The sequence below is a fragment of the Apodemus sylvaticus genome, chromosome 3 (assembly GCF_947179515.1).
Source record: "Apodemus sylvaticus chromosome 3, mApoSyl1.1, whole genome shotgun sequence".
NCBI classification, from domain to species: Eukaryota; Metazoa; Chordata; class Mammalia; order Rodentia; family Muridae; genus Apodemus; species Apodemus sylvaticus.
In genome coordinates this window covers 48,306,074-48,318,918 of record NC_067474.1, presented here as the reverse complement: position 1 = coordinate 48,318,918, position 12,845 = coordinate 48,306,074, and positions in this window count along the sequence as shown.

Here is a 12,845-nt window from a genome sequence, read left to right as displayed (position 1 = left end):
TCTACACTTTGTGCTTCCCAGATAGCTACTTGTTTATGCCTATTAAATACTGCAAAGCTGAAAATGAGCACAAAGTCAATTATTTTACTATGAGCGAAGAGCAGTCAACACTAGAAATTTGTTGAGTTTGGAAGGTTGGGTGGGGTCTAGAAAAAGGCAAGCAAACAAACGCCTAGGAAGCAGGACCCATTTTTATAAGCAAAGTGGGAAGAAATGTTTCTAAAATTTGTTTTTTAATCAAATATCTAAAATAGGAATTGATGTCAGCATTGGTAAAGTAATTTATGTAGATGTTTTATATCTTCTGCCTGTGGATGCTAGCTCTCCAACATTCCATGACTATCATATGATTATAAGTATTAATTATGGATCTAATACTTTTTTCTGTTTACTCAGAAATCGACATGTAGCTCTATTCTATAGTTGTTTTGCACAATAACTCGCTATATATCCATTTGCTTAGAATTGTTCAGCACCACAAAGATCAGCCTTCTTGATCACACGGTGTAAGCAACTATGCTGCATTTATTTTAATTTAGAATATAGTTTTTAGAAAGTATCTTGAAAAAGACCAGCAGTCTGTGAAACAATCACTTAACTAAGACATGTCCTAAGGAAGTGTTTATTAAATTCTAAACACTCCAGGAAATCTGTTATTATGCTGAAACTGACTGACCATATTTTATGTGAAAGAGGAATAAGAAAGGTTCTTGACATTTTTTTTCTTTTTGAGATAAGGGTCTGATGTCAAACTCACTGTGTAGCTGAAGATGACCTTGAACTTCTGAACCTCCCACCTTTATCTCCTGAGAACCAAGATTAAGATTATAGGCATGCACCAACATACTCTTTCTATACCTCGGCAGGGATCAAACAAGCATTCTAGCAACTAAGCTACATCCTTTGCTTGACAGAATCCTTTTGTCCATTAAGACTTGACCATAGATGGCACAGAAGTCAAAAGGGAACCATGAGACAGGACATTGAGGTTATGTGGAAGAGAGGGTAATAGAATATTTGTGACATGAAATCAGAAGGGCACCTGCCAGGGGGTAGAAGGGTGCACAGCCTGGAGGAATGAACAGAAACAAATTAGGTATGAACGTGCCATAATGCAAATTGCATTGTGGGCTACTGTTAAAAATAAACAAAGCCGGGCGGTGGTGGCACACACCTGTAATCTCAGCACTCTGGGAGGCAGAAGCAGGAGGATTTCTGAGTTTGGAGGCCAGCCTGGTCTACAGAGTGAGTTCCAGGACAGCCAGGGCTATATAGAGAAACCCTGTCTCGGAAAAACCAAATCCAAAATAAATAAATAAATAAATAAATAAATAAATAAATAAAACTAACTAACTAACTAACAAGAAATTCAGTAGGATAAATAAAAGCTATTGTGTTGAAGTCAGAGAGAGAGCAAGAGTAAGGATTTCCATCGTTAGACACTCATATTGGGATGGCACTATAGCTAGCATAGCTTGCTCATAGCTAGCATAGCTTGCTCATTTATGCTTCCGTCTTTCATTCTTTGTTGTTTGTTGTTTTTGATATTTGTTAGTTGTTTTTCTGAACTGTTCTATGACTGTGAAGAGCCACCATGATCAAGGACACGCATACGATGGAGCATTTAACTGGAGGCTTGCTTTTAGCTTCAGAGGGCTTAGTCCATGGTCACCATGGAGGGAGATACGGATCGATGGAGTAGTAGCTGAGAGCTTACCTCCTGACCTGGAGGCAGGAGGAAGAGAGAGAGACAGAGTCAGAAACAGAGAGACAGAAAGAGAGAGAGAGACAGAGTCAGAAACAGAGAGAGTCAGAGAGAGAGAGACAGAGAAACAGAGAGAGACAGAGACAGAAAGAGAAAGACAGTCAGAAACAGAGACACAGAGAGAGAGAGATAGACAGAGACAGAAAGAGAGAAACAGAGACAGAAGAGACAGAGAGAGACAGAGAGAGAGAGAGAGAGAGAAACTGGGCCTGTTGTGATACATCTTCTACAACAAGACCATACATCCTACCTTCCTGATAGTCCACCAACTGAAAAATATTCAACCTATGAGCCTGAGTGCTAATTCTTATTCAAACCACCACGTTAATTACTTTAATTTGGGGTTTTGTTTTGTTTTTGTAGCTCTAATGGTCCCCTGTGTGCATTAGGTATTTCCCTTTCCTGGTACCAGGGTTCCCTATAGGGTGACATTCAGTTTTGACATAACTTGTACAGTAAGTTTCTGGTTTTTCTTTCTATATTTTTAATCGGTGTGTTTACAGTAATCAGGGTTTCCCTTGATTCTTTGTTCCCTCTGCTTTAAATCTAAATGTGCCTGGGGCAGTTTCCATTGGAAAGTTGGGAACGCCTATCAGCCCCAGTAAATCTCTCTTCATTAGGTCTCTGCTCTAGACTTAGGAGACCTACTGGAGGATCAGGGGTTCAAGCTCATCCTACCCTGTAGCAAGGAGAAGAGACTGACTCTCACCAGGGAGTGGAACTCTTTGAAAGGATTAGAAGGATTATAAGGTGAGGCCTTGTTATCCCCTGGGGAATGCCTTGAGGTTTTCAAAAGAAGACATCCACCATGGTGTTTCTCTCTCTCTCTGCCTGTCAGTCAGGAGGTCGCTCTCTCCTACTCCAGCATTGTGCCTGCTACACTCCTGCCACAATGATGGTGGCGTCTTTCGGAGGCAGAAACCTCCAAAACTGTAAGCAAGCCGCTAATTAAATGCCTTCTTTTATAAGAGTTTCCTTGGTCACGGTGTCTCTTCACAGCAAAGGCATAGTGACTAAGACAATAAGCCTTCCTCAGGGCCTCAAGCCTGAGATTCTTGTATATAAACCTTCACATTATCCTTACTACACTGAAAAAAAAAAAAAAGTCTGTCAAGGATCTTGTGCTCTCACACTTAAAAAATGTCCATTGATTACTTGTTTGTTTGTCTTTTTATTTTTTACCCCTCTGTCCTCTCAACAGCCCACATTATCCTTTAAAGATACCTTCTAACATGTTTAATGAGTCTTTCAAAGTAACAAAAAGCTTTCAAAGAGAAACCTACAAAAATAATTCTAAGGCAAAAAATGAGAATGAATACAACTCTGAAAAAGCATGCAGTTTTAACATAATTTTGAAGTGAATTTTGAGTTTGTGCATCAAAAAGAAAAAGAAAACTAACACAGTAGGTTAAATCAAGTTACCTGAGTCTAAATATATAGTGCAATTAAAGGTTCTTGTGACCTCACAGTCAGGCTGGCTCTGGTTGTGAGTACAGGCAAGTTTTAAAGGCTTTAAAATTTCTTTAAAAGTAAAAATATAACATCTTTGCCCTACCATCCTAAAATAAAAAACTCATGCTGAACCATTCACTTCTAACAAGAATTTCAAGAAGACGACTCCTGTGCAGTCCCCAGCCCTAAAACAAAATTATCTGTCAGGTTAGACCCATAGACTAGATCCATATCTTCTTGGCACCTTCTAAAAATTGTCAAGAATGTCATCCACAATCACAGATTCTCTTCTTCCTGCCTTAATACTTCCATCAAAGGCTGATTTCTCATTGTACAATGTCCTAACACACACACACACACACACACTCTCTCTCTCTCTCTCTCTCTCTCTCTCTCTCTCTCTCTCTCTCTCACACACACACACACACACACACACACACACACACAGACACACACACACTCTCTCTCTTTCTCTCTCACACAGACATTTTCTCTCTCTCTCTCTCTCTCTCTCTCTCACACACACACACATAACACACAGAATAAGCTGTGATTATTAGCCAATGGGACTCTTAAGCCTCTGGCTCCTCTCTGAGAAGTCAAACTAAGATTTTTGTGACGCTCTTGTTTTAAAATTTGCATACTTCCGTCAAGTGTGTATTCACAAACATCTTTCCCATTGCGCAGAACTATATTCACTCTTTGCCTAAATGGATTAACAGAATTAAATAGGAAAGGGAAACTGAAAGTATAACATACTTGTTACAAGAATACAATCACTGGGCAGCACAGGAAGAGACTGCAAAAATAACTGCAGTTTCAAGAAGCACAATAGCCTTGAGACACCTACCGGTCAGGACAATGCATTGGAAACATTGCTGAACTATAGCAGCACCGTGTCATAGTGGAGAGACCAGGTTTCAGAAAATATAAAAAATAAAAAAAAAGGCCAGCTAAATTTGAATTTCAGACAACCCAGGAATAATATGTTTATACTAATGTATTAAGCTGAATATGTATTTATGTATTTAGCTGAAAGTCAGATTTTACTTAATATTTGTATTTTGTCTGTCAACGCTAGATAAAAAGCAAAAGATGGTGAACCCATAAGTCACCAAGAAAAGCACAAATTAGGTTACATATTCAAAAGGTATATAAAAATATATTAGAAAATATCCCGATGATACTATTTATGATTTAAAAATTAAAAATTTCATTTGTTCTGAAGTTAATTTGCACAAAGTAGTTTTGGACCATGAATGTTTCATTAACAGCAGTGGGCCAGACAATAAAAAACAACAAAAGATTTGTGACAGATATGAAGCTTGAGCTTTCATCTTGGTGGGCAGCCCTCCCCACCCCCTCCCCCTTCCCCTCTCTCCACCCCCTCAGCCCCCCACCTCACAGCCACTGCAGATGCTATTTCCATTTTCCACTGTTATCCACCAAGTCACTGCATCCCGTTCCCTTTCCCTCTTGTCCCTTTGGTCCTGTGATTCCACAATGCCACTTGATGAGACTTTTCTTTCTTTTTTTTTTTTATTATTGTTTTTTTATTCGATATATTCTTTATTTACATTTCAAGTGAGTTTCCCTTTCCTGGGTCCCCTCTCCCATAAGCTCTCTTCCCTCCCCCTGTTCCCCAATCCACCCCTTCCCACTTCCCTGTCCTGGTATTCCCTGACACTGCTGCACTGAGCTTTTCCAGGACCGGGGGCCACTCCTTCCTTCTTCTTGGACATCATTTAATATGTGCATTGTGTCTTGGGTATTCCAAGCTTCTAGGCTAATATCCATTTATCAGTGAGTGCATACCATGAGTGTTCTTTTTGAGACTGGGTTACCTCACTTAGGATGATGTTCTCCAGTTCCATCCATTTGTCTAAGAATTTCATGAGTAAGATGGTCCTTTCATTTCTTTCATATTCCAGGCTTCAGATCATAAGGTCATCCAGGGGTGGGGGTTTACCGTTTCTCCCAGAGGGGACTGTTTAACAAATACTCACTAAAAAGGACTGTCTCTGGCCTTTGGAGTCTTTGCTAGGGCTAAGGCTTTATGGTGTACCCAAGAAATGATAGATGAAACTTAGGTCCCCAAATCTTTTTTCTCCACCTTGCAAACATTCACCAGCTACTATATTCCAATTAAAAATGCAACTTCTTCCTCCTTTTTTTGTTTGTTTGTTTTGATAATTCACAATTGTCAATCCAGAACTTAAAACACTTTTTAAAATAAAGGCCACATTTATTTATTGAAAAGAATATCAGGCAGTCTGACCTGAAGGTTCTCTTAAGTATTTCAGGGATAATGAGTGTCAGGAGTATTAACTGATTTCTAACTCCTAAGATCCATCCTGCCTTTTGGGGCTCAAGAGATGTTCATGATCAGATTAATTAAATGGCTGTCATGGCAACTTATTTTGGGATGCGAAGTGTGGGTGCATTTAAAAACTATTTTAAATGCAGACTAATCTTCTTTGTTTTAATTATGCAGGAACAGCCAGTGTCTTAAACACTATTTGCAAAAAGTCTCTGTTTTCCATTCAAGGAAGTTTGCAGCTTTAAATCGTTGAGGCTGGGGAGCAGGGTGTGCTTCTCTACCCTCCTTAAATATATGACTTAGAACCTTTCTTGGCAACATCTGAGGGGAGTAAACAGTGCTCACAGAGATCCCACCATGACTCAGGGGTGTTCCCAGTCCATCCTAATAAAATTCTACAAAGCAGAAGTCTTTTAATCACATCTTACTGGTGGCTCATGCTAAGTCGAATAGTCTAACCATGAGTTAAAGCCATTACCCAAACTCATAAAGCCAAAAAGGTGTGCTCAACACTCTGGACTTAGGCCTCAAACACAACTTTAAGAGAAGAGAAACATTCATTTAAATGTTAGAAAACATAATATATATGTAGCAAACAAGTGGTCAGCAGTAAATTTTTTTGGGGGGGGGGGTGTTTTGGATTTTTTTTTTCCGAGACAGGGTTTCTCTGTATAGCCCTGGCTATCCTGGAACTCACTCTGTAGACCAGGCTGGCCTTGAACTCAGAAATCCGCCTGCCTCTGCCTCCCAGAGTGCTGGGATTACAGGTGTATGCCACCATTGCCCGACAGCAGTAAATATTTTTAAAGAGTGTGTCTGTAGTCTCTAGAATATTACCTATGACTGCTGCACTATGCCCTATTTCTTCTTGGACCCTGCCTTTTGAGGGCCAAGTTTTAAAAGATGTCTAATCACAGATTCTTTTCATTTCTCTTAATTTCTTGACCCTCAAAATGTGGCCCATAGACCCAAAGCACTGGCCATCCCTGTGCATATGCCTGGTCCTAGTTCACCAAAACCTGCACTCTAACAAGAGTGTCTGGTGCCCAGGCTCCGATTGGCGGCATATGAAATCTGAGACAGTCTGCTGAGGTTAACTTGGCCATCTTCTTCCTGGCCAATGTGCCGATGGCAGTCTGTCATGGTCCTCAAGTGTGCATCATACCTCTTCGAGTTCTCAGTGATACTAAGATAGCTAAGACATGGCTCTTGTGATAGTGAAATAAAAATAATAATAATAAAGGCTAGGCCAATATAAAGAAAATCTGTGCACAAATGTCCAATCCTGGCAAAGAGCTTACTTGAGAATGGCATGCTACACACACAAACACACATACACAATTTTTGGACTTGCACACAAGAGAAAGTGGTCTCTGCTTCTCAAGGGATCCTACAGAAAAATAGTACCAAGTGGGGAAGGATCACTAACACTGCTGAACACTCCCATTTTCTTGTATCCTCCTACAGTGCTCCAACAGCACTGTGAGAGAAGATAAACTTAAGGAACTGGGAGGTGGCTCAGTCAGAAAAGTGCTTGCTGTGCAGTCATAAGGTCTGACCTCTAATCCCCTCAACATTCACAGGAAAATCCAGGTATGCAGTACACATTTGGAACCCGCAGGCTGTCGAGAGCTGCAGAATCCGGGGTCTCTGGGGCTAGCCAGTTTAACCAATCCATGAGTTTGAAGTTCCTAAAATATAAGGGAGAGAGCAGTAGACAAGACACCTTAGGGGAGGCGCTAACCTTTGTGTTCACAGGCACGCATTTTTACATGTGAAAAATAAGCTTCTTAAAATTCACTCAACATTTGGTGGCATAACTCATTTACATGCTTCCATTACAACTAAACACAATCAGGGCACAGTCTTCTGGGTGCTCACAGGGGAATACAACCAAGTCTGTGGACATGAATTAAAACTGTGGCTTGCAGGTCGAGAGGAAAGGGCTGAGTCCCCAGTGTTCACTCTTTGTAAACCTTGTGACGTGAAGACATGGTATGGCACACAAGTGGCGATGCATGTGGTACACAAACATATTTCTAGGCAAAACCCTATACGTGTTTTGTTTTCTTTTATTTCACATGGGGTCTCTCTACAAAGCCCCGGCTCTCCTGAAACTCACTATGGAAACCAGGCTGGCTGTGAATTCTATAAGTAAACCTCATAGCAAGGATGTTCCTGTTAAGAATCTTTAACTCTGAAGATGCAGGTAGTAAATTAGATAGCTTCTTTTCTTTTTTCTTTTCTTTTCTTTTCTTTACTTTTCTTTTCCTTTTTTAAAGATGCATCTATTATTATATGTGAGTGCACTGTAGCTGTCTTCAGACACACCTGAAGAGGACATCAGATCTCATTACAGATGGTTGTGAGTCACCATGTGGTGGCTGGGATTTGAACTCAGGACCTTTGGGAAGAGCAGTCAGTGCTCTTAACCTCTGAGCCATCTCTCCAGCCCTTCTTTTCTTTTCTTTCTTTTCTTTTTTTTTTTTTTTAAGAAAAATGACTTCACGGTACAAAGTCCATTTGTATAATGGAAGGGGAGGTAGCTTAAGAGATAAATGCTCTTGCTGTCAAAGCAGAAAGACATGGTTTCTAACCATCCATGTGAAAAGTGGAGCGTGGCTATACATGCCTGTAATTCCAGCATTGAGAGACAAGCTGGTCCTGTGGGCATGGTGACCATCCGGCCTGGCCAAAGTGGCGAGCTCTGGATTTGGTGCACACAAGGGTACACATGTACACCTACTACACACAGAGAAGATTTTAGCTTGAATATCAATGGGAAAGCTATTTTTTCTTTTAATCCCTGACTACTTCTGATTACATCTGGTACAGTCTTTGGTGTTGGTCACGAGAGACATCTCACTGTTGTTATTGTTGGTTTTGTTTGCAAGGCAAAGTTTATCTATGTAGCCTTAGCTATCCTGGAAACTCTAGACCAAACTAGCCTCAAGCTCAGAAATCTCAAGCTTCCTGAGTACTGGGATTAAAGGCATGCGCCATCACCGCCCATACAATACAAACCAGCTTGAAAGATTTTTTAAACAGCTTCTTGCAAGGGTAAAGCATGATGGTGTGCGTTATCAGATTAGGAAACCCCAAGAGATTAGTGGGGCACGCCTCTGTGTGTGTCTATGAGTATCTGGAGATAACTAGATCGATTGTGAGGATTCTAACATAAGGAGTGCATTACTGCTTTGATAGGTTTATTATTGTGTGACAGTGAAGGAACAGGGAGCTCGATGAAAGGAAACGGGTCACCTAAGGTGTGTTCCTGTAGGCGATCTTATCAGTATTTTTTTCCTATTTGCCTTTGCTTCCTATTTTCCTTGCTATGACAAGACCTCTTTGCCACATTCTCCTGCTGCTGTAATGTTCGAACCATGGAACCAAGTAGCCATGGGCCACAGATTCTAAAACTTTGGCCAAATTGAATAACTCTTGCGTTAAGCTGGTTTTGTCAGGTCATACGGTAACAAAATCAGCTCACTTCCCTTTGTAGTAATAGACTTAAGGGGAGAAAAAAGTGAGCCAGGCATGAAGGAGGTATCGGCAGGTGGGTGTTTCATCTTCATGTCTGTTTGGGCACCATGTGCGGGCCATGCTGTGGGAGGCTAGAAGAGGGGGGTACAAATAAATAGCTGTGAACAAACCTGTGGGTGCTGGCAGTTGAACATGGATCCTTTGGAAGAGCAGCAGGTACTCTTACTGAGTCATCACTTCAGTCCCTGCAATCAGCTTTTAAATATTTTTTTCCTTACATCTTCAGTTTAGGATGAGGGGCTTGCTGTTATAATAAGGACATAAATTTCCCTTTTGAAATATCTATTTAAGCTTAAAAAGTGAGCTATAGAACACACAGAGAGGAAGCTGGGCATAGGGGTGCACGCTTTTAATCCCAGCACTTGGGAGGCAGAGGCAGGCAGACTCTGAGAAAACATCAGCAACAACAACAAAATTAACAAAAATGTAAGATAACAGAACATATCTTATATAGTTCTGGCAAAAGCTATGTCTAAATGAAGTGTGGAAAAATTCTTTATCTTTCAACAGCCCAGGAAGGCAGCAACTACTCCCTATATAAGGATGGATCTGGGTTTTGTAGTTCAGTAGTCCTCTCAAGACTATTGTATAAGAAGCTGAGAAGCTAGGATTCAAGCCTAGAAGGACCTATCTCTAAATTCGCTACACTGAATATATATTGTCTCCCTTACACGATGACCATAGATTTTTTCCTCCTAGGGCTAGAACACCGGATTCTTGATTGTACTTCATGATCTAGCATAGCAGTCCTCAACGTGTATTCTTTTCAGTCTTCCAGATAAAGGGAGCTTCATCAAATACCAAGACTCTATTGTCTCTTGTATTCCTAGGGAACACATTGAATACAGAGGCAGACAGAGATGCCAGTTCACTTTTCTTCTGCCAGATATTAAAAAGACCTATGGAAACAGCCATTTTTCTCACTGACTCTTTTGGGGTTTTGAAACTATAGCTTTTAATAATAAAAATCATATAATGTTTATTAAGGTAGTGTTTTTTGTTTTTGTTTTGTTTTTGTTGTTTTTGGGATTTGGTTTTTTTCAGACAGGGTTTCTCTGTATAGCCCTGGCTGTCCTGGAACTCACTCTGTAGACCAGGCTGGCCTCGAACTCAGAAATCCGCCTGCCTCTGCTTTCCAGAGTGCTGGGATTACAGGTGTGTGCCACCACTGCCCAGTGGGTTTGTTATTCTTAGATGATTTAACTTTTTAAAAAAATTTTCTCTAGATATAGATGTTCTGCCTGAATATATTACTGTGCATCATGTGCTTAGTACTTAAGAAAGCCAGAAAAGGGCATAGGGTCTCCCAGAACTGGAGTTACAGATGGCTGTGAGCCGTCGTATGGATTCTGGGAATCAATGCTGAATGCTTATGGAGAGCGGCCAGTGCTCTTGGTGTTTACGCTGTTTCTCTGCCCCCTCAGAGGATTTTGTGAAAATTTAAAACATCTAATCTTTAAAAGAGTAAAATATTGTCTGTCTGTCTGTCTGTCTCCTCTCATTTAAGTAAGTTCCATAGTATTAATGAGAGTGTAGAGAGATCCTAGGTGGGCTGGAGAGATGGCTCAGTGGTTAAGAGCACTGACTGTTCTTCTGAAGGTCCTGAGTTCAACTCCCAGCAACCACATGGTGGCTCACAACCATCTGTAACAGGATCTGATGCTCTCTTCTGGTGTGTCTGAAGACAGCGACAATGTACTGTTGCTTCATAAAAGAATAAATCTTAAAAAAAAAAAGCGGTCCTAGGTATGTGCTACATTTAACATGAGAAATAAATGAGAAGTATTTAAGATGATGCTATATTAATTGGCTTAATTCTATCATACCACACTGTTAACATATATCATATTTCTATATATCTCATAATTATATGTAATTTGTCAAAAATTTTAGGTACCACTTTCTACTTTAAAAAAAAGTAAGAAAACCTTTTTTTGTTTTTAATTTTATTATTATTATTTTCTAAATTCTTTGTAGGAAAACTTTTAAGACGAACTGGGTTTGGCAAATATGTAGTATGGTAATATTTATTAGTAACTTTCCCCTACTATTTCTACCCTCTCTTGTCCCACCCCTATCTATTCAGGGGGATAACCCCTGAGTATTACTTGTCTCAGAGGAGGGACATTGCCAAGTACAAGGCTGAAATGCTGCTTGACTTTGTATTTCTGAAAAGTTTAACCCTCCACCTGTAACTCATCCTGGATATTTGGGAGGGTGATAGACACCCAGCAGGGAGCAGCTCTGGACTCAATAAGAGCCTGTTTGGAATCAGTGGCAGATCCTCCTTAAGAGGGAAAGCAGCTCGACTAATATGTACTAGACCATTTTGCGCTTAGGACAAGTCTCTAGTCTCTACTGCAAATAAATGGTCATGTCATAGTCCACAGAAGCTGCAAACTAATCGTCCTGATGCCGGGCCAGTCCATAAATGAGTTTCCTTAGTTTAGGAGAGGAGTCGGACACTGGGATAGTTTCATCTTAATGCATCGAGGAACCTCTGATAGCATGTATTTGTCAGTTTGACAAAAGTAGAGTCACCTGGGAAGAAGGAACTTCAATTGAGGAATCACCTCCATTATATTGATTTGTAGGCAAGTCTGTGGGTCATTTTGTTGATTAATGAGGGTGGGGTGCTGAGCCTCTGCTCACCACTGCGAGCTGTCCCTGTGCATGGTATCCTGGCTTGTAAAAGAAAGTAGGTTGAGAAAGCCACAGAGTAAGCTAGTAAGCTCACCCTCCATTATCCCTTCCTCAGTTCCTACTTCCAGGTGCCTTCCCTGCCTGAGTGCTGGCCTTGGCTTCCATCAATGATAGAATTTTACTGGAGCATGTAAGTGAAATAGACCCTTTCCTCCCCAAATTGCATTTGGCCATGGGGTTTATCACAGCCACAGAGAAGCAGATTGTGACAGGGACAGAGACAGGGACAGGGACAGGAAATACTCTCTCTCTCTCTTTTTCTAGGCCACTATTTTTTTTTTTCTGTTTTGCTGTTTCCCTCTTCAACCTTCCTTACCTTAACCTGGAGGACAAATGAGTTTTCTGAGTTTTGCTTTGCGAAGTGCTTGACCGGCTGTAGGCAGATTTCTCAAGATGAACACCAGAGGTTGAAGGAATCATAAAGGTGAACATTTTTGTGAGGTATGTTAGCCTTCTCTAGCTTCTCAAGGGAGTCGCTGACATTTGAACTGGAATCTGGGCTGCCATTGTTGTGTGTGTTGTAATCTTGAGCCTGTCACAAAACTAGCCTCTCTTGACTTACTTGTGAATGGGGATTTTATAGTGCCTAACTCATATAAGGGCTGATATGAGAAGCAAATGAGTATTTACTAACATTGTAAAGGAAGTAGACTCCAAAGGAGTGAGAAGCCTATTTCAGGAACTACCTTGTGTTAAGAGGTGAATGCGTCACCTTCAGTGATAGAAGCCCATGGTTTAGATACATCCTGTGATCCTTCAGTGCTCAGTAAATCAGCACCAAGTTTTCGCATAAACTTCGTGTGGGAAGGATAGAGCTGCCAGCTGCTGGACTATACGTATACAACTATTCTCTTGTTCTGAGAAAGATAAGAATCTGAAGGTGATAATTAGAAGGGCCCTGAAAATAAAAGACCACACTTCTGTCCCAGGACCAATATCCTCTTAGCTCTATTCTCTCTAAGCCTGGCTGGGCCAGCCAGGAAACTGGGATGTAACAGTCAGACAGCAGACACCAGATCCCTGCTTCATCACATTCTAGCTGAGTGCTCTTGAACAATTTAC